Genomic DNA, 22069 nt, shown 5'->3' with positions numbered 1-22069 from the left:
GGCACACAACACCCACTAACTCCTGCAGATGGCTGTATTAGAGAACTCCAGCAATAAAGGGTAGATACAGGTGTATATTGTGCTTTGCTGGAGGCACACAACACCCACTAACTCCTGCAGATGGCTCTATTAGAGAACAGCAATAAAGGGTAGATACAGGTGTATATTGTGCTGTGCTGGAGGCACACAACACTCACTAACTCCTTCAGATGGCTATATTAGAGAACTCCAGCAATAAAGGGTAGATAAAGGTGTATATTGTGCTGTGCTGGAGGCACACAACACCCACTAACTCCTGCAGTGATCTATTAGAGAACAGCAATAAAGGGTAGATACAGGTGTATCTTGTGCTGTGTTTGAGGCACACAACACCCACTAACTCCTGCAGATAGCTGCATTAGAGAACACCAGCAATAAAGGGTAGATACAGCTGTATATTGTGCTGTGCTGAAGGCACACAACACCCTCTAACTCCTGCAGATGGCTCTATTAGAGAACAGCAATAAAGGGTAGATACAGGTGTATATTGTGCTGTGCTGGAGGCACACAACACCCACTAACTCCTGCAGATGGCTGTATTAGAGAACACCAGCAATAAAGGGTAGATACAGGTGTATACTGCGCTGGAGGCACACAACACCCACTAACTCCTGCAGATGGCTCTATTAGAGAACAGCAATAAAATGTAGATACAGGTGTATACTGCACTGGAGGCACACAACACCCACTAACTCCTGCAGATGGCTAGAGAATAGCAATAAAGGGTAGAGACAAGTTTATACTGCGCCGGAGGCACACAGCACCCAGTAACTCCTGCAGATGGCTGTTTTAGAGAACAACAGCAATAAAGGGTAGATACAGGTGTAAACTGTGCTCTGGTGGAGGCACACAACATCCACTAACTCCTGCAGATGCCTTTATTAGAGAACTCCAGCAATAAATGGTAGATACAGGTGTATATTGTGCTGTGCTGGAGGCACACAACACCCACTAACTCCTGCAAATGGCTGTATTAGAGAACACCAGCAATAAAGGGTAGACATAGGTGTATACTGTGCTGTGCTGGAGGCACACAACACCCACTAACTCCTGCAGATGGCTGTATTAGAGAACAGCAGCAATAAAGGGTAGATACAGGTGTATACTGCGCTGGAGGCACACAACACTTACTAACTCCTGCAGATGGCTGCATTAGAGAACACCAGCAATAAAGGGTAGATACAGCTGTATATTGTGCTGTGTTGGAGGCACACAACACCCTCTAACTCCTGCAGATGGCTCTATTAGAGAAAAGCAATAAAGGGTATATACAGGTGTATATTGTGCTGTGCTGGAGGCACACAACACCCACTGACTCCTGCAGGTGGCTGCATTAGAGAGGTACAGTGTCACTGATGCATGCACTGTCACTGCTCACCATCCTTGTGGCCTCCTCAAACGGTGACAGGACAGTGTATGCATCCCTGATCATGCCCCACTGGCGTGGTGAGAAAAAAACAAGCTCCCCTGACCCTGTCCTGGTGCCGTAGTCACACAGGTACTCATTTATGGCCCTCTGTTGCATGTGCAGCCGCTGCAACATGGCCGACGTTGAGTTCCACCTGGTGGGCATGTCACATATAAGGCGGTTCTTGGGCAGGTTCAACTCCTTTTGGAGCTCAGCCAGCCGAGCACTGGCATTAAATGATCGGCGGAAATGCACACAGACCTTCCTGGCCTGCTTCAGGACATCCTGTAAGCCCGGGTACCTGCTCAAGAACCGCTGCACCACCAGGTTAAGGATGTGAGCCACTCAGGGCACATGGGTCAGTTGTCCCTGTCGGAGGGCGCAGATGTGGTTGGTGCCATTGTCGCAAACCACCATTCCTGGCTTAACCTGGCATGGCATCAACCACCTCTCAGCCTGCCCCTGCAGAACTGGCAAAATATCTGCCCCAGTGTGGCTCCTGTCCCCCAAACAAACTAGCACAAGCATGGCATGGCATCTTTTTGCCTGCGTACTTGCGTAGCCCCTTGAACGCCTACAGAGCACTGCTGGTTCCGAGGACGGAGCACTGGAAGAGGCCCGGAGGAAGAAGAAGAGGAGGGGGTGGAGGAGAGAGGTGTGCCGCAACCAGTAGTAGCATTTTGGAGGCATGGTGGCGGAGCAACCTCCAACACTACTGCACCTTGTCCTGCATCCTTCCCAGCTGCCAGAAGAGTGACCCAATGGGCAGTGAAAGTCAGGTAACGTCCCTGTCCATGCCTGCTGGACCATGAGTCAGCGGTAATATGCACCTTATCGCTGACCACCCTGTCCAGCGAGGCAAGGACATTGCCTTCCACTTGCCGGCAGAGAGCCAGAATCGCCTTCCGTGAGAAAAAGTGGCGATTGGGGACCTGCCACTGAGGAACCGCACATTGCACAAACTCACGGAAGGGGGCCGAGTCTACCAACTGAAAAGGCAACAGTTGAAGTGTTAGCAATTTAGCCAAGCTAGCATTCAACCACTGGGCATGTGGATGGCTGGGAGTGAACTTCTTTCTACGGTCCAGCAGCTGGGGCAGGGAAATTTGCCTGCTACAATAGGACATGGGTGTACTGTTAGCAGAGTGCCCGCAAGCACTTGGCTGTGACACACCTAATTCTACACCTTCATTCCTCTCAGTGCAGGATTCAGAGAGGACTGAAGGTCTAGTGGGGTTGGAGATCCCAGCTGATGAGGAGCAAGGAGAGGTCCGCTTTGTTCTTTGGTGTGAGTCTTTAAGGTAAGCTTGCCAACGAGCTGCCTGGCAGGTCAACATATGTCTGGTCAAGCATGTGGTGCCCAAGCGGCTAATGTTTTGGCCATGCAAGATACGCTTGAGACATATGTTGCAAATAGCAGCGGAGCGATCTGATGCACTCGTCTCAAAAAAGGCCCACACCAAAGAACTTTTGGAATAATGCACAGAGGCAGCGCTCTGCACAGGCGGACCTCTGCAGTGTGATTCAGTCGGTGTGCTGCCCTTAACCTGGCCCCCGGAGGGCATCCTGCCTCGTTGGAGATGTGCCTCCTCTCTCCTATCAGGCACCCATGTGGAGTCAATGACCTCATCATCCCCTCCCTCTTCATCACTGGAGCAAATCTAGTAGTATGCTGCAGTTGGTGGAACATAACTGCCAGATTGCTGTCCTTCTTGAGCATCCCCTCTCTCTGCGCTCACACTATTGCCTTCCTCTAGCTGAGTATCATCATCAGAGCCTACAAAACACTGGGCATCCTCCTGGAGCATGTACCCAACACTGTGCTCAAACAGTTCGGGGGACTCCTCAGGAGGACATGGTGGGTCTAGGGAAGGAGTGACTGATGATGACATTGAGACGAGGGAAGAGGATGCGTTGGCAGCTGCTTTGCTAGTACCCTGAGCCTGGGTGAGAGAGGATGAGGGGGATGAAGAGGGATTGGTCATCCACTCAAGTCTTCGGCATGATGCGGCTCAACACATCCAGCTGCCGAAAAAAAGGACAAGTGTGTCCCATGGCCACATGCTGATGAAGATGCACTGCGTCCATGACCAGCACTGTTGTCTCTAGACACAGAGCCTGCTTGCCCTCTTTTATTGGCTCGTAACTGTCTGACTCTCCTTGTTGGCCTTCCAGACATAGTAATGGCCTGCAGGGAGATGGGAAAATGAGCAATTCGGTAGTGTATATTGTGCTTGAGGCACACAACACCCACTAATCTCCTGCAGATGGCTGTATTAGAGAACACCTGCAATAAAGGGTAGATACATGTGTATACTGTTCTGTGCTGGAGGCACACAACACCCACTAACTCCTGCGGATGCCTTTATTCTAGAACACCAGCAATAAAGGGTAGATACAGGTGTACACTGTGCTGGGGGCACAAAACACCCACTAACTTCTGCAGATGCCTTTATTATAGAACACCAGCAAAAAAGGGTAGATAAAGGTGTATACTGTGCTGGAGGCACACAACACCCACTAACTCCTGCAGATGGCTGTATTAGAGAACACCAGCAATAAAGGGTAGATACAGGTGTATATTGTGCTGTGCTGGAGGCACACAACACCCACTAACTCTTGCAGATGGCTCTATTAGAGAACAGCAATAAAGGGTAGATACAGGTATATCTTGTGCTGTGCTGGAGGCAAACAAAACCCACTAACTCCTGCAGATGGCTGCATTAGAGAACACCAGCAATAAAGGGTAGATACAGCTGTATATTGTGCTGTGCTGGAGGCCCACAACGCCCTCTAACTCCTGCAGATGCCTTTATTTTAGAACACCAGAAATAAAGGGTAGATACAGGTGTATACTATGCTGTGCTGGAGGCACACAGCACCCACTAACTCCTGCAGATGGCTGTATTAGAGAACATCAGCAATAAAGGGCAGATACAGGTGTATACTGTGCTGTGCTGGAGGCACACAACACCCACTAACTCCTGCAGATGGCTGTATTAGAGAACTCCAGCAATAAAGAGTAGATGCAGGTGTATATTGTGCTGTGCTGGAGGCACACAACACCCACTAACTCCTGCAAATGGCTGTATTAGAGAACACCAGCAATAAAGGGTAGATATAGGTGTATACTGTGCTGTGCTGGAGGCACACAACACCCACTAACTCCTGCAGATGGCTCTATTAGAGAACAGCAATAAAGAGTAGATACAGGTGTATATTGTGCTGTTCTGGAGGCACACAACACCCACTAACTCCTGCAGATGGCTGTATTAGAGAACTCCAGCAATAAAGGGTAGATACAGGTGTATATTGTGCTTTGCTGGAGGCACACAACACCCACTAACTCCTGCAGATGGCTCTATTAGAGAACAGCAATAAAGGGTAGATACAGGTGTATATTGTGCTGTGCTGGAGGCACACAACACTCACTAACTCCTTCAGATGGCTATATTAGAGAACTCCAGCAATAAAGGGTAGATCAAGGTGTATATTGTGCTGTGCTGGAGGCACACAACACCCACTAACTCCTGCAGTTGGCTGTATTAGAGAACAACAGCAATAAAGGGTAGATACAGGTGTATACTGCGTTGGAGATACACAACACCCACTAACTCCTTCAGATGGCTGTATTAGAGAACTCCAGCAATAAAGGGTAGATACAGGTGTATATTGTGCTGTGCTGGAGGCACACAACACCCACTAACTCTTGCAGATGGCTCTATTAGAGAACAGCAATAAAGGGTAGATACAGGTATATCTTGTGCTGTGCTGGAGGCAAACAAAACCCACTAACTCCTGCAGATGGCTGCATTAGAGAACACCAGCAATAAAGGGTAGATACAGCTGTATATTGTGCTGTGCTGGAGGCCCACAACGCCCTCTAACTCCTGCAGATGCCTTTATTTTAGAACACCAGAAATAAAGGGTAGATACAGGTGTATACTATGCTGTGCTGGAGGCACACAGCACCCACTAACTCCTGCAGATGGCTGTATTAGAGAACATCAGCAATAAAGGGCAGATACAGGTGTATAGTGTGCTGTGCTGGAGGCACACAACACCCACTAATTCCTGCAGATGCCTTTATTATAGAACACCGGCAATAAAGGGTAGATACAGGTGTATACTGTGCTGTGCTGGAGGCACACAACACCCACTAACTCCTGCAGATGGCTGTATTAGAGAACTCCAGCAATAAAGAGTAGATGCAGGTGTATATTGTGCTGTGCTGGAGGCACACAACACCCACTAACTCCTGCAAATGGCTGTATTAGAGAACACCAGCAATAAAGGGTAGATATAGGTGTATACTGTGCTGTGCTGGAGGCACACAACACCCACTAACTCCTGCAGATGGCTCTATTAGAGAACAGCAATAAAGAGTAGATACAGGTGTATATTGTGCTGTTCTGGAGGCACACAACACCCACTAACTCCTGCAGATGGCTGTATTAGAGAACTCCAGCAATAAAGGGTAGATACAGGTGTATATTGTGCTTTGCTGGAGGCACACAACACCCACTAACTCCTGCAGATGGCTCTATTAGAGAACAGCAATAAAGGGTAGATACAGGTGTATATTGTGCTGTGCTGGAGGCACACAACACTCACTAACTCCTTCAGATGGCTATATTAGAGAACTCCAGCAATAAAGGGTAGATAAAGGTGTATATTGTGCTGTGCTGGAGGCACACAACACCCACTAACTCCTGCAGTGATCTATTAGAGAACAGCAATAAAGGGTAGATACAGGTGTATCTTGTGCTGTGTTTGAGGCACACAACACCCACTAACTCCTGCAGATAGCTGCATTAGAGAACACCAGCAATAAAGGGTAGATACAGCTGTATATTGTGCTGTGCTGAAGGCACACAACACCCTCTAACTCCTGCAGATGGCTCTATTAGAGAACAGCAATAAAGGGTAGATACAGGTGTATATTGTGCTGTGCTGGAGGCACACAACACCCACTAACTCCTGCAGATGGCTGTATTAGAGAACACCAGCAATAAAGGGTAGATACAGGTGTATACTGCGCTGGAGGCACACAACACCCACTAACTCCTGCAGATGGCTCTATTAGAGAACAGCAATAAAATGTAGATACAGGTGTATACTGCACTGGAGGCACACAACACCCACTAACTCCTGCAGATGGCTAGAGAATAGCAATAAAGGGTAGAGACAAGTTTATACTGCGCCGGAGGCACACAGCACCCAGTAACTCCTGCAGATGGCTGTTTTAGAGAACAACAGCAATAAAGGGTAGATACAGGTGTAAACTGTGCTCTGGTGGAGGCACACAACATCCACTAACTCCTGCAGATGCCTTTATTAGAGAACTCCAGCAATAAATGGTAGATACAGGTGTATATTGTGCTGTGCTGGAGGCACACAACACCCACTAACTCCTGCAAATGGCTGTATTAGAGAACACCAGCAATAAAGGGTAGACATAGGTGTATACTGTGCTGTGCTGGAGGCACACAACACCCACTAACTCCTGCAGATGGCTGTATTAGAGAACAGCAGCAATAAAGGGTAGATACAGGTGTATACTGCGCTGGAGGCACACAACACTTACTAACTCCTGCAGATGGCTGCATTAGAGAACACCAGCAATAAAGGGTAGATACAGCTGTATATTGTGCTGTGTTGGAGGCACACAACACCCTCTAACTCCTGCAGATGGCTCTATTAGAGAAAAGCAATAAAGGGTATATACAGGTGTATATTGTGCTGTGCTGGAGGCACACAACACCCACTGACTCCTGCAGGTGGCTGCATTAGAGAGGTACAGTGTCACTGATGCATGCACTGTCACTGCTCACCATCCTTGTGGCCTCCTCAAACGGTGACAGGACAGTGTATGCATCCCTGATCATGCCCCACTGGCGTGGTGAGAAAAAAACAAGCTCCCCTGACCCTGTCCTGGTGCCGTAGTCACACAGGTACTCATTTATGGCCCTCTGTTGCATGTGCAGCCGCTGCAACATGGCCGACGTTGAGTTCCACCTGGTGGGCATGTCACATATAAGGCGGTTCTTGGGCAGGTTCAACTCCTTTTGGAGCTCAGCCAGCCGAGCACTGGCATTAAATGATCGGCGGAAATGCACACAGACCTTCCTGGCCTGCTTCAGGACATCCTGTAAGCCCGGGTACCTGCTCAAGAACCGCTGCACCACCAGGTTAAGGATGTGAGCCACTCAGGGCACATGGGTCAGTTGTCCCTGTCGGAGGGCGCAGATGTGGTTGGTGCCATTGTCGCAAACCACCATTCCTGGCTTAACCTGGCATGGCATCAACCACCTCTCAGCCTGCCCCTGCAGAACTGGCAAAATATCTGCCCCAGTGTGGCTCCTGTCCCCCAAACAAACTAGCACAAGCATGGCATGGCATCTTTTTGCCTGCGTACTTGCGTAGCCCCTTGAACGCCTACAGAGCACTGCTGGTTCCGAGGACGGAGCACTGGAAGAGGCCCGGAGGAAGAAGAAGAGGAGGGGGTGGAGGAGAGAGGTGTGCCGCAACCAGTAGTAGCATTTTGGAGGCATGGTGGCGGAGCAACCTCCAACACTACTGCACCTTGTCCTGCATCCTTCCCAGCTGCCAGAAGAGTGACCCAATGGGCAGTGAAAGTCAGGTAACGTCCCTGTCCATGCCTGCTGGACCATGAGTCAGCGGTAATATGCACCTTATCGCTGACCACCCTGTCCAGCGAGGCAAGGACATTGCCTTCCACTTGCCGGCAGAGAGCCAGAATCGCCTTCCGTGAGAAAAAGTGGCGATTGGGGACCTGCCACTGAGGAACCGCACATTGCACAAACTCACGGAAGGGGGCCGAGTCTACCAACTGAAAAGGCAACAGTTGAAGTGTTAGCAATTTAGCCAAGCTAGCATTCAACCACTGGGCATGTGGATGGCTGGGAGTGAACTTCTTTCTACGGTCCAGCAGCTGGGGCAGGGAAATTTGCCTGCTACAATAGGACATGGGTGTACTGTTAGCAGAGTGCCCGCAAGCACTTGGCTGTGACACACCTAATTCTACACCTTCATTCCTCTCAGTGCAGGATTCAGAGAGGACTGAAGGTCTAGTGGGGTTGGAGATCCCAGCTGATGAGGAGCAAGGAGAGGTCCGCTTTGTTCTTTGGTGTGAGTCTTTAAGGTAAGCTTGCCAACGAGCTGCCTGGCAGGTCAACATATGTCTGGTCAAGCATGTGGTGCCCAAGCGGCTAATGTTTTGGCCATGCAAGATACGCTTGAGACATATGTTGCAAATAGCAGCGGAGCGATCTGATGCACTCGTCTCAAAAAAGGCCCACACCAAAGAACTTTTGGAATAATGCACAGAGGCAGCGCTCTGCACAGGCGGACCTCTGCAGTGTGATTCAGTCGGTGTGCTGCCCTTAACCTGGCCCCCGGAGGGCATCCTGCCTCGTTGGAGATGTGCCTCCTCTCTCCTATCAGGCACCCATGTGGAGTCAATGACCTCATCATCCCCTCCCTCTTCATCACTGGAGCAAATCTAGTAGTATGCTGCAGTTGGTGGAACATAACTGCCAGATTGCTGTCCTTCTTGAGCATCCCCTCTCTCTGCGCTCACACTATTGCCTTCCTCTAGCTGAGTATCATCATCAGAGCCTACAAAACACTGGGCATCCTCCTGGAGCATGTACCCAACACTGTGCTCAAACAGTTCGGGGGACTCCTCAGGAGGACATGGTGGGTCTAGGGAAGGAGTAACTGATGATGACATTGAGACGAGGGAAGAGGATGCGTTGGCAGCTGCTTTGCTAGTACCCTGAGCCTGGGTGAGAGAGGATGAGGGGGATGAAGAGGGATTGGTCATCCACTCAAGTCTTCGGCATGATGCGGCTCAACACATCCAGCTGCCGAAAAAAAGGACAAGTGTGTCCCATGGCCACATGCTGATGAAGATGCACTGCGTCCATGACCAGCACTGTTGTCTCTAGACACAGAGCCTGCTTGCCCTCTTTTATTGGCTCGTAACTGTCTGACTCTCCTTGTTGGCCTTCCAGACATAGTAATGGCCTGCAGGGAGATGGGAAAATGAGCAATTCGGTAGTGTATATTGTGCTTGAGGCACACAACACCCACTAATCTCCTGCAGATGGCTGTATTAGAGAACACCTGCAATAAAGGGTAGATACATGTGTATACTGTTCTGTGCTGGAGGCACACAACACCCACTAACTCCTGCGGATGCCTTTATTCTAGAACACCAGCAATAAAGGGTAGATACAGGTGTACACTGTGCTGGGGGCACAAAACACCCACTAACTTCTGCAGATGCCTTTATTATAGAACACCAGCAAAAAAGGGTAGATAAAGGTGTATACTGTGCTGGAGGCACACAACACCCACTAACTCCTGCAGATGGCTGTATTAGAGAACACCAGCAATAAAGGGTAGATATAGGTGTATACTGTTCTGTGCTGGAGGCACACAACACCCACTAACTCCTGCAGATGGCTGTATTAGAGAACAGCAATAAAGGGTAGATACAGGTGTATACTGCGCTGGAGATACACAACACCCACTAACTTCTGCAGATGGCTGTATTAGAGAACTCCAGCAATAAAGGGTAGATACAGGTGTATATTGTACTGTGCTGGAGGCACACAACACCCACTAACTCCTGCAGATGGCTCTATTAGAGAACAGCAATAAAGGGTAGATACAGGTGTATATTGTGCTGTGCTGGAGGCACACAACACCCACTAACTCCTTCAGATGGCTGTATTAGAGAACTCCAGCAATAAAGGGTAGATACAGGTGTATATTATGCTGTGCTGGAGGCACACAACACCCACTAACTCTTGCAGATGGCTCTATTAGAGAACAGCAATAAAGGGTAGATACAGGTATATCTTGTGCTGTGCTGGAGGCAAACAAAACCCACTAACTCCTGCAGATGGCTGCATTAGAGAACACCAGCAATAAAGGGTAGATACAGCTGTATATTGTGCTGTGCTGGAGGCACACAACGCCCTCTAACTCCTGCAGATGCCTTTATTTTAGAACACCAGCAATAAAGGGTAGATACAGGTGTATACTATGCTGTGCTGGAGGCACACAGCACCCACTAACTCCTGCAGATGGCTGTATTAGAGAACATCAGCAATAAAGGGCAGATACAGGTGTATAGTGTGCTGTGCTGGAGGCACACAACACCCACTAATTCCTGCAGATGCCTTTATTATAGAACACCGGCAATAAAGGGTAGATACAGGTGTATACTGTGCTGTGCTGGAGGCACACAACACCCACTAACTCCTGCAGATGGCTGTATTAGAGAACTCCAGCAATAAAGAGTAGATATAGGTGTATACTGTGCTGTGCTGGAGGCACACAACACCCACTAACTCCTGCAGATGGCTCTATTAGAGAACAGCAATAAAGAGTAGATACAGGTGTATATTGTGCTGTGCTGGAGGCACACAACACCCACTAACTCCTGCAGATGGCTGTATTAGAGAACTCCAGCAATAAAGGGTAGATACAGGTGTATATTGTGCTTTGCTGGAGGCACACAACACACACTAACTCCTGCAGATGGCTCTATTAGAGAACAGCAATAAAGGGTAGATACAGGTGTATATTATGCTGTGCTGGAGGCACACAACACCCACTAACTCCTTCAGATGGCTATATTAGAGAACTCCAGCAATAAAGGGTAGATACAGGTGTATATTGTGCTGTGCTGGAGGCACACAACACCCACTAACTGCTGCAGATGGCTCTATTAGAGAACAGCAATAAAGGGTAGATACAGGTGTATCTTGTGCTGTGCTGGAGGCACACAACACCCACTAACTCCTGCAGATGGCTGTATTAGAGAACTCCAGCAATAAAGGGTAGATACAGGTGTATATTGTGCTTTGCTGGAGGCACACAACACACACTAACTCCTGCAGATGGCTCTATTAGAGAACAGCAATAAAGGGTAGATACAGCTGTATATTGTGCTGTGCTGAAGGCACACAACACCCTCTAACTCCTGCAGATGGCTCTATTAGAGAACAGCAATAAAGGGTACATACAGGTGTATATTGTGCTGTGCTGGAGGCACACAACACCCACTAACTCCTGCAGATGGCTGTATTAGAGAACACCAGCAATAAAGGGTAGATACAGGTGTGTACTGCGCTGGAGGCACACAACACCCACTAACTCCTGCAGATGGCTCTATTAGAGAACAGCAATAAAATGTAGATACAGGTGTATACTGCACTGGAGGCACACAACACCCACTAACTCCTGCAGATGGCTAGAGAATAGCAATAAAGGGTAGATACAAGTTTATACTGCGCCGGAGGCACACAGCACCCAGTAACTCCTGCAGATGGCTGTTTTAGAGAACAACAGCAATAAAGGGTAGATACAGGTGTAAACTGTGCTCTGCTGGAGGCACACAACATCCACTAACTCCTGCAGATGCCTTTATTAGAGAACTCCAGCAATAAATGGTAGATACAGGTGTATATTGTGCTGTGCTGGAGGCACACAACACCCACTAACTCCTGCAAATGGCTGTATTAGAGAACACCAGCAATAAAGGGTAGATATAGGTGTATACTGTGCTGTGCTGGAGGCACACAACACCCACTAACTCCTGCAGATGGCTGTATTAGAGAACAGCAGCAATAAAGGGTAGATACAGGTGTATACTGCGCTGGAGGCACACAACACTTACTAACTCCTGCAGATGGCTGCATTAGAGAACACGAGCAATAAAGGGTAGATACAGCTGTATATTGTGCTGTGCTGGAGGCACACAACACCCACTGACTCCTGCAGGTGGCTGCATTAGAGATCTTCAGCAATAAAGGGTAGGTTATTCCTGTGTATATTGTGCTGTGCTGAAGGCACACAACACCTACTAACTCCTGCAGATGGCTGCATTAGAGAACACCAGCAATAAAGGGTAGATACAGGTGTATACTGCGCTGGAGGCACACAACACCCACTAAATCCTGCAGATGGCTATATTAGAGAACAGCAATAAATGGTAGATCCAGGTGTATACTGAGCTGGAGGCACACAACACCCACTAACTCCTGCAGATGGCTGTATTAGAGAACAACAGCAATAAAGGGTAGATACAGGTGTAAACTGTGCTCTGCTGGAGGCACACAACACCCACTAACTCCTGCAGATGCCTTTATTATAGAACACCAGCAATAAAGGGTAGATACAAGTGTATACTGTGCTGTGCTGGAGGCACACAACACCCACTAACTCCTGCAGATGCCTTTATTATAGAACACCAGCAATACAGGGTAGATAAAGGAGTATACTGTGCTGGAGGCACACAACACCCACTAACTCCTGCAGATGGCTGTATTAGAGAACACCAGCAATAAAGGGAAGATACAGGTGTATACTGTGCTGTGCTGGAGGCACACAAACCCACTAACTCCTGCAGATGCCTTTATTATAGAACACCAGCAATACAAGGTAGATAAAAGAGTATACTGTGCTGGAGGCACACAACACCCACTAACTTCTGCAGATGGCTGTATTAGAGAACAACAGCAATAAAGGGTAGATACAAGTGTATGTTGTGCTGTTCTGGAGGCACACAACACCCACTAACTCCTGCAGATGACTGTATTAGAGAACTCCAGCAATAAATGGTAGATATAGGTGTATATTGTGCTGTGCTGGAGGCACACAACACCCACTAGCTCCTGCAGATGGCTGTATTAGAGAACACCAGCAATAAAGGTTAGATAGAGGTGTATACTGCCCTGGAGGCACACAACACCCACTATCTCCTGCAGATGCCTCTATTAGGGAACAGCAGTAAAGGGTAGATACAGGTGTATACTGCGCTGGAGACACACAACACCCAGTAACTCCTGCAGACGCCGGAACACTACACAAGGCCACCGCGCTGGTGTCCTTAAATAGTGTGTTGCCTGTACTAAATACCCTGAGCTATAATTGGCCACAGGCATCCTGCCTGCGGCCAATTATGGCTCTCCTCACTGCCGGCGCTGTGATTGGCCAAGCATGCGGGGTCACAGTGCATGCTTGGCTAATCAGGAGCCACCAATGCACTGCGATGGCGCAGTGCATTGTGGGCCGTGAGCGCCACACGAATTCTGGCTTCGCCGAATGGGCAAACAGCCGGTGTTCGAGTCGCACACCGAGCTCATTCCTACTGATCACCAATGTAAGGAACATTCTTCTCCCTTATCACGAATGTAAGGAACATCCTTCTCACTGATCACCAATGTAAGGAACATCCTTCTCACTGATCACCAATGTAAGGAACATCCTTCTCACTGATCACCAATGTAAGGAACATTCTTCTCACTGATCACCAATGTAAGGAACATTCTTCTCACTGACCACCAATATAAGGAACATTCTTCCCACTGATCACCAATGTAAGGAACATTCTTCCCACTGATCACCAATGTAAGGAACATTCTTCTCACTGACCACCAATGTAAGGAACATTCTTCCCACTGATCACCAATTTAAGGAACATTCTTCCCACTGATCACCAATGTAAGGACCATTCTTCCCACTGATCACCAATGTAAGGAACATTCTTCCCACTGATCACCACTGTAAGGAACGTTCTTAGTGTACAGATTACAGTGTTAGGGAAAAGCACTCAGTGTATACATATATATATATATTTCTTGATCATACATCACGGGACACAGGAGCTTCATTACATAGTGGGTTATATAGGCACCTCTGGTGATTGGACACTGGTTGACCCCAATTAAGGAGAATTCCTCCCCTATATAACCCCTCCCATCTGGGAGGCACCTCAGTTTTTTCGCCAGTGTATATGGTGATGGTCACGTAAAACTTTAGCTCTATGAAGGTCCCTGCGAGGGCCTAAGGGCTAGAACAAACCGGATCCATACCTCGGGCCGATATTTGACTCCCAAGATGGTATGGTACCCGTGCCTCGTCAGCCGAAGAAGCAAGGTTTTGCCTGTAAGTCCTCTCCATTGGAAGACTGGGCTCTGGGAAAACCAAAGTTTCTGGCAGAGCTTTCTACATGGCCCAGGTGGGAGGTTTTTCCGAGAAGGAGCCCCAGATATACCTGAAGGTTGGCTAACAATACCCGCCGTGATGGGTGAAGGCTGGAATTTGTCTGGTTCAGCAATTCCTGCGGCGGGGACAGCTAAGGGAAGTTATCCTGTATATTTAATTATATGAATGGATTTCTTCATTGTGAGTAGTTGTATGTCTTACCTGGTTTCCACCACTAGAGGGAGTAAGAGCAGCCTGATGCATACTTACATGCCTTTCAATACACACGCTCAGTGAAAGCCTGATTCTCCAGCTAACTCACGTCTCCATTGCAGTTCCTGCCACAAATAAGGTAAACAGGGGTCCCACGCAGTTCAGGGGTCCCACGCAGCTCAGTTTTTGGGTTCTCCTTCCCCCCCTGGATTCCGCGGTCCTCGTGCACGCGCGCGGGCGCGTGCACGTGCTCCGGGCGCGCTCCCGGCCTAATGGAGGAGGAGGGGTGTGGTTGCGAGCCGTGCACGTCAGTGTGCATGGCGCTGTACTGCGCAGGCGCCAGGCGGCAGTTTTAAAAGCCCAGAGCGTCAGGGGGCTGTAATTGGAGACACAGGAGCTGTGGGCAGTAAGCATCCGTGGGGATTGGATCCAGGCAAACCTTAGACACCTACTCAGCATCAGGTTGTGCAATTTAAGCATATATATATTATTGTGAGACTTTAAGCACAACAGTGATTGCACTTGTACTAGTACCTCTGCTTTGTAGCCTAGTACTATGTCTCCTCGTAAGAGGGTCTCAGGGGGAGGTAATAAGGGCACTGGTAAATCACCGCCTAGGTCCAGGGGTTCCAAAAGTGCCTGTAAATTACCACCCCCCCCCCCCCGCAAGACTGGAGCCAGCCTCTCAAGACGAGTCAGTGCCCCTGTCGGGTTTTGCAGCCTCTCCTAATGTCGCAGCCCCGGTTTATGTCACTGAGGACTCCCTTAGGGCTACATTGGAGGGTTTTGAAGGGAGAATCATGAATTTTATTTCTGCTTCCCTAAAAGATAGCAGGAAAAGGGGTAGATCCCCTCCCTCTGCTGAAATCCCTCTCTCAGATGATTCTTCTGAAAATGAGGAGGGATCCCTATCTTTGGATAGGGATCATGAGCAGTCGGATGAGTCAGAGGAAGAGGAGATAGTCCCCTCCTCCCAGGCGCTCAGAAAACAGGTGCAGTATTATACTGAATTGGTGCGTACCACATTCAGAATGCCTGCTGCTGAAGTCGCTACGTCCTCTGTTTCTTCCCTGGGAGTCAGGAAAGACCCACAGACTGCCTATTCCTTCCCAATTCATCCCTTAATGGATAAATTGATGTATGAGGATTGGGGACATCCCGATAAACTGTTTGCTCCTCCTAAAAGGTTTTCTATGCATTATCCTGTGGAGGAAAGTTTCACCAAGAAGTGGGGGGTCCCATCTGTCGATGCGGCTGTTTCTTGTGTGAATAAGAACCTAACTTGTCCATTGGATAATGCGCAGGTATTCAAGGATCCAACTGATAAAAAGCTGGAAACCTTATTAAAAGCCTCCTTTTCCATGGCTGGCACTGTGGTGCAACCTACAGTCGCAGCCGTGGGGTTGTGTCAGTTCCTCAAGGAACAGGTTAAACAGATGCTTGGGCTCTTTCCCAGTGAGGAAGTAGAAAATTATGCAGAATTGCCTCACATTCTGTGTTTCATAATTGATGCGATTTTGGATTCCGTCCAACAAGCATCACGTGTGTCTCTCATATTGGTTCACATGCGAAGGGCCCTATGGCTAAAGAAATGGGCAGCTGAGCTGTCATGCAAGAAGCATTTGACTGGGTTCCCGTTTAAAGGGGAGCGTTTGTTTGGAAAAGAATTAGATAAGTTCGTCCAAAATATTTCAGGAGGTAAATCTACTCTCCTTCCAGTCAAAAAGAGCAAGCGTCCTTCATTCAGGCGTGCTCCCTCTCCCGAAGCATCAAGCTCTAAACAGTGGCGACGGCCTTCTCAGTCCTCCTCTACTAGAAAGGCTCAAGGCCGAGCCCAGGGACAGAAAAAGACTTGGGGGCGAAAGCCTGCCAAGCAGAGCCCAAAAACGTCCTTGTGAAGGGGCGCCCCCGCTCGGCAGAGTGGGGGGAAGGCTCCTGCAGTTTGCAGGTGCCTGGCGGGAAGAGATCCAGGACAAGTGGGTGATCTCTTCAGTATCTCTGGGCTACAAGCTAGAGTTTCAGGAGATTCCACCTTCTCGTTTCCTAAGGTCAAGGATCCCCAGGGATCCAGTAAAGCAAAAACCGCTATTTCTGGCCTTAGATCAGTTACTATCCCAGGGTGTGATAGTAGAAGTGAACCCGAAAGAACAGGGTTCGGGGTTTTACTCAAATCTCTTCACCGTTCCAAAACCAAATGGAAGTGTCAGACCTATCTTGGATCTGAAAGACCTGAACCGGTTTTTACACATCCGTTCCTTCCGAATGCAGTCAATCCGCACTGTGGTCTCCTCCCTGCAAGGGGGAGAATTCATGGCATCAATAGATATCAAGGATGCATATCTCCATGTGCCAATTTTTCCCACACACCAAAAATTTCTAAGGTTGGCGGTAGAGCGGCGCCATTTTCAATTTGTGGCCGTTCGGGCTTGCTACAGCCCCTCGAGTCTTCACAAAGATTCTGGACCCTCTCTTAGCAATCTTAAGAGCTCAGGGCATAGCCGTCATGGCTTATCTAGACGACTTGCTTCTCATGGAAAAAACTGCAGCGTTCCTAAGTCGCAGCGTCACCAAAACGCTAGAACACCTAGAACGCCTAGGTTGGATTATAAACCTAGAAAAGTCGTCCCTACAACCGACTACCAGGTTGGAATACCTAGGTATGATCATCGACACCGCTCAGGGCAGGGTGTTTCTTCCAAGGCTAAAAGCCTTGGCCATTGGGGATCTGGTGCGCCTGATTCTGGGCAGAAGATCTTCCTCCATTCGGTTGTGCATGAGACTGTTAGGGAAGATGGTCGCCTCCTTCGAGGCCGTCCCATTCGCCCAGTTCCACTCAAGGCCTCTGCAAGGATGCATCCTTGCGGCTTGGAACAGGAAGCCCCAATCTCTGGATCTTCCTATGCGTCTATCCCTAGGGACACGCAAGAGTCTTGTCTGGTGGTTACAAACCAAGAATTTGCTGAAGGGCAAAACTTTTCTTCCTCTCTCATGGAAGATTGTCACAACAGATGCCAGCCTGACAGGCTGTGGAGCTGTATTGGAGGAAACATGCTCGCAGGGGAAATGGTCTGCGACCGAGAATCTACTGCCCATAAATATCTTGGAGATCCGGGCAGTTTACATGGCACTCATAGAGTGGTCTTACAGACTGCGAGGTTTCCCGGTTCGGGTTCAGTCCGACAATGCCACCGCAGTGGCTTATATCAATCACCAGGGCGGTACCAGAAGTCTGGTGGCCCAAAAAGAGGTGAATCGCATACTTGTCTGGGCAGAAGAGCATGTTCCGTGTCTTTCTGCAGTCTTCATCCCAGGAGTGGAGAATTGGCAGGCGGATTTTCTCAGCCGCCAGCAGTTGTGCCCAGGAGAATGGGCTCTGCACCCCAACGTGTTTCAGAACATATTTAACAAGTGGGGCACTCCAGACGTAGATCTGTTTGCTTCCAGGTTCAACAGGAAGCTGGACAAGTTTGTGTCAAGGACAAGAGATGCACTTGCTCAGGGGTCAGATGCTCTGACGGTTCCCTGGGATCAGTACAATCTGATCTATGCCTTCCCCCTGAGCCCGCTGCTGTCGCGGTTCCTGGGAAGGGTCAAGAGGGAGACAAAGTCGGTCCTTTTGGTAGCCTCGGCTTGGCCCAGGCGACCATGGTACGCAGAAATCATGAAGTTGGCAGTAGGCAGGCCATGGACCCTCCCTCTCCGGCCAGATCTGCTCTCACAGGGTCCAATCTACCATCCTGCTTTACGCAGTCTGAATTTGACGGTTTGGCTGCTGAGACCCACATTCTGAGAGACCGTGGCCTTTCGGGGCCAGTCCTTTCTACTCTGGTCAATGCCAGAAAGCCGGCCTCCAGGCGTATTTATTACAAAATCTGGAGGACATATGTTTCCTGGTGTGAACTCAGGAAATGGCATCCTAGAAAGTATGTCATTAACAGAATCTTGGCCTTTCTCCAGTCAGGCCTAGAAATGAATTTGGCCATAAGCACTATCAAAGTGCAGATTTCGGCCCTGTCGGTATTTTTTCAAAAGCCGCTTGCATCACATTCCCTAGTACGGGCTTTTATTCAGGGGGCTATGCGGACAAAACCGCCAGTTAAACCTCCGGTATGCCCATGGGATCTGAATTTGGTTCTCTCGGCCTTACAGGGGCAACCATTTGAACCTTTGCATCTGGCTTCTTTAGCTCTCCTGACTAAAAAGCTGATCTTCTTAGTAGCCATATCTACAGCTAGAAGAGTATCAGAATTGGCAGCTCTTTCCAGTAGGGAGCCGTATTTAATTATCCATAAGGACCGTGTGGTCATGCGTCCCAACAGGTCCTTTCTACCTAAGGTGGTTTCGGGTTTCCATTTGAATCAGGATGTAATCCTACCATCCTTTTTTCCAGACCCTCAGTCCACAGAAGAAGAATCTTTACACACTTTGGATGTGGTTAGAGCAATCAGTGTTTATCTTCAAGCAACTTCTCAGATAAGGAAAACTGATTGTTTATTTATTCTGCCGGAAGGCCCTAGAAAGGGCCAGGCGGCGTCAAAATCCACTCTCTCAAGGTGGATCAGGCAAGTTATTTCTCAGGCCTATGGTTTAAAGGGGAAGATTCCTCCTTTTCAGGTGAAAGCGCACTCTACTAGGGCTGTTAGTGCTTCTTGGGCAGTGCATCACCAGGCCTCCCTGGCTCAGATCTGTAAGGCTGCGACTTGGCCATCAGTCCACACATTCACCAGATTCTATCAGGTGGATGTCAGAGGGCAAGAGGATATCGCCTTCGGGCGCAGTGTACTGCAGGCTGCAGTTTAGGTCCTCTGGTCCCTGGCGGTCTATATTTATGATCTGTGTCTCCCTCCCCTCAATCTGAGCATTGCTAGGGGACATCCCACTATGTAATGAAGCTCCTGTGTCCCATGATGTATGATCAAGAAAATGGGATTTTTATATACAGCTTACCTCTAAAATCCTTTTCTTGAGAGTACATCACGGGACACAGGGCTCCCGCCCCTCTTGGGTTTTACGTGGTTTCTTATTGCTTTGCTACAAAACTGAGGTGCCTCCCAGATGGGAGGGGTTATATAGGGGAGGAATTCTCCTTAATTGGGGTCAACCAGTGTCCAATCACCAGAGGTGCCTATATAACCCACTATGTAATGAAGCTCCTGTGTCCCGTGATGTACTCTCAAGAAAAGGATTTTACAGGTAAGCTGTATATAAAAATCCCATTATATATAGTGATATTTGGGGGTTGTTTAGCTCAAGTGTAGCACCCGAAATCTAGTGAGAACAGTCCACACAGATGATTCCTTTTCAGGGCTTTTTGGCCCACTTTTATTAAAGAAAAACAAAGTTCCAGAAATGAAAAGTAAAGTGGTTTCCCTCGCAGGGGGTTTTCACCATCAGCTTTCAATAAAATGATATTCAGCCTCCTGGCTTACATCTGCAGCATTACAAACAAAAAATACTGAACCACCTGGCTTTCTTCCGCAGCAGACGCAGCACTGCTCAGGCTCCCACATGGAGATCTCCTGAATACTGTCAGCAACCTCAGACTCAGGTCTCTGGCTTTTACAGTGCAGCCTGCACTCCCTGGGTTCTCCCTTGCAATCCTGGACTCCTCGGGAGGGTGGAGCCCAGAGCCATGGTCCTGACTCTACTATAAGGCTCACACACACCTAAGCAATCAGTGTGCTGGTGAGTGTCAAAATCTGGACCCAGGACTGGGATTTCATCCCACCCGGATCGCTACGAAATCCCCGGGTTCCAGATCCTAAATCAGATTTTAGTAAATAATGAGGAAACTGAAAAGTCAGTTTCCTTCTAACGTTGCAAGCTCCCTGGAGCCCCTCAACCCGTCTGGTTGAGAATTCTGGGTACACTAATGGGATACCACACTACCACAATATATATAGGGAATAAACTCACTTAGCCTAGGTCCACACTGACAGGGGCAATGAAAGCGTTCAGTTCAGCTAAACTCGCACGATTTTAGACCCGCATGTCAGTGCGAGTTTGGCAGCGATTTCAGAGACATCTGTGCGGGTTGCTGCACAGATGTCTATGGAAATCGCACCCAGAAGTCGCCAAAAGTTGTACAGAAATTCCTTTTGGGAGTCAGTGCGGCGCCACAAAGGCGGCATCACACTGATTTGGGTAGTGCCACTGCCGCTGACATGTCAAATCGCATGGCAAATTACTCCAATGTGAACCAGGGCTAAGTGTTATTCCCTATATATAACACTGATATCTATATACTGAGTGCGCTAACTGGCATTCTATGTACCAGATATCAGTGTGCACTAGTGATTAGCACTTGCCACCTGGTAAATAGGCACAGCGCAGGGCAAGAAGGAAGGATCACTCAGCAAGCATGGCTCGTTCTTCTTATAACAACACAGACACACACTAACTGCTGTGCTGTCATTATCACACTGAACTACTGCTGCACACAAGGCAAGGTCATTGTGGGTGGCATTGAGAAATTCTAAGATCATTCAGTCTGCTCTGCGTCGGGGGGCGGATCCGGGGGGGGGGCAACGGGGCAACTGCCCCCTCCGAGAATTGTGGTAGACAATACGGACGGCGGGTAGCAGTGCGTCCGGTTCCACGGGTGACAGTGCTGGCGGCTCGGTTGGTAAGTGGATAGGTGAGAGGGGGAGCAGCTTGGCAGCTCAGTGTCTGAGGGCTTCTGGCTAATCAGGAAACCAGTGGGCAGGGAGATGACATCATCTCTTACTGCCCTGCATCCCTCCAGTTCCGCCCTCACTGTGCGGGAAGCTGTGTGCAGCAGAGAGATTACATCATCTCTCTGCTGCCTAACCTCACTCTGGGACACAGCAAAAGACCACCTTAGCAGAAAAGTGACACAGTAGGTGACAATCCGCAATGTGTGGCAGGCGATGTGGCAAGTAACAATCCGCAATGTGTGGCAGGTGACGTGGCAAGTGACATTCTGTAATGTGTGGTAGGCGACGTGGCAAGCGACAATCCACAATGTGTGGCAGGTGACGTGGCAAGTGACAATCTGTAATATGTGGCAGGCGACGTGGCAAGTGACAATCTGTCATGTGTGGCAGGCTATGTGGCAAGTGGCAATCCGCAATGTGTGGCAGGTGATGTGGCAAGTGACAATCCACAATGTGTGGCAGGTGACGTGACAATCCATAATATGTGGCAGGTGACGTGGCAAGTGACAATCCACAATGTGTGGCATTTGACGTGGCAAGTGACAATCTGTAATGTGTGGCAGGCTACGTGACAAGTGGCAATCTGCAATGTGTGGCAGGTGACATGGCAAGTGACATTCTGAAATGTGTGGCAGGTGACGTGGCAAGTGTCATTCCGCAATGTGTGGCAGGCTACGTGGCAATCCGCAATGTGTGGCAGGTGATG

This window comes from Lithobates pipiens, unplaced genomic scaffold (genome assembly GCF_037356315.1).
Source record: "Lithobates pipiens isolate NorthernLeopardFrog02 unplaced genomic scaffold, aLitPip1_a1.2 Scaffold_30, whole genome shotgun sequence".
NCBI lineage: Eukaryota > Metazoa > Chordata > Amphibia > Anura > Ranidae > Lithobates > Lithobates pipiens.
This window is presented reverse-complemented; position numbering follows the sequence as displayed.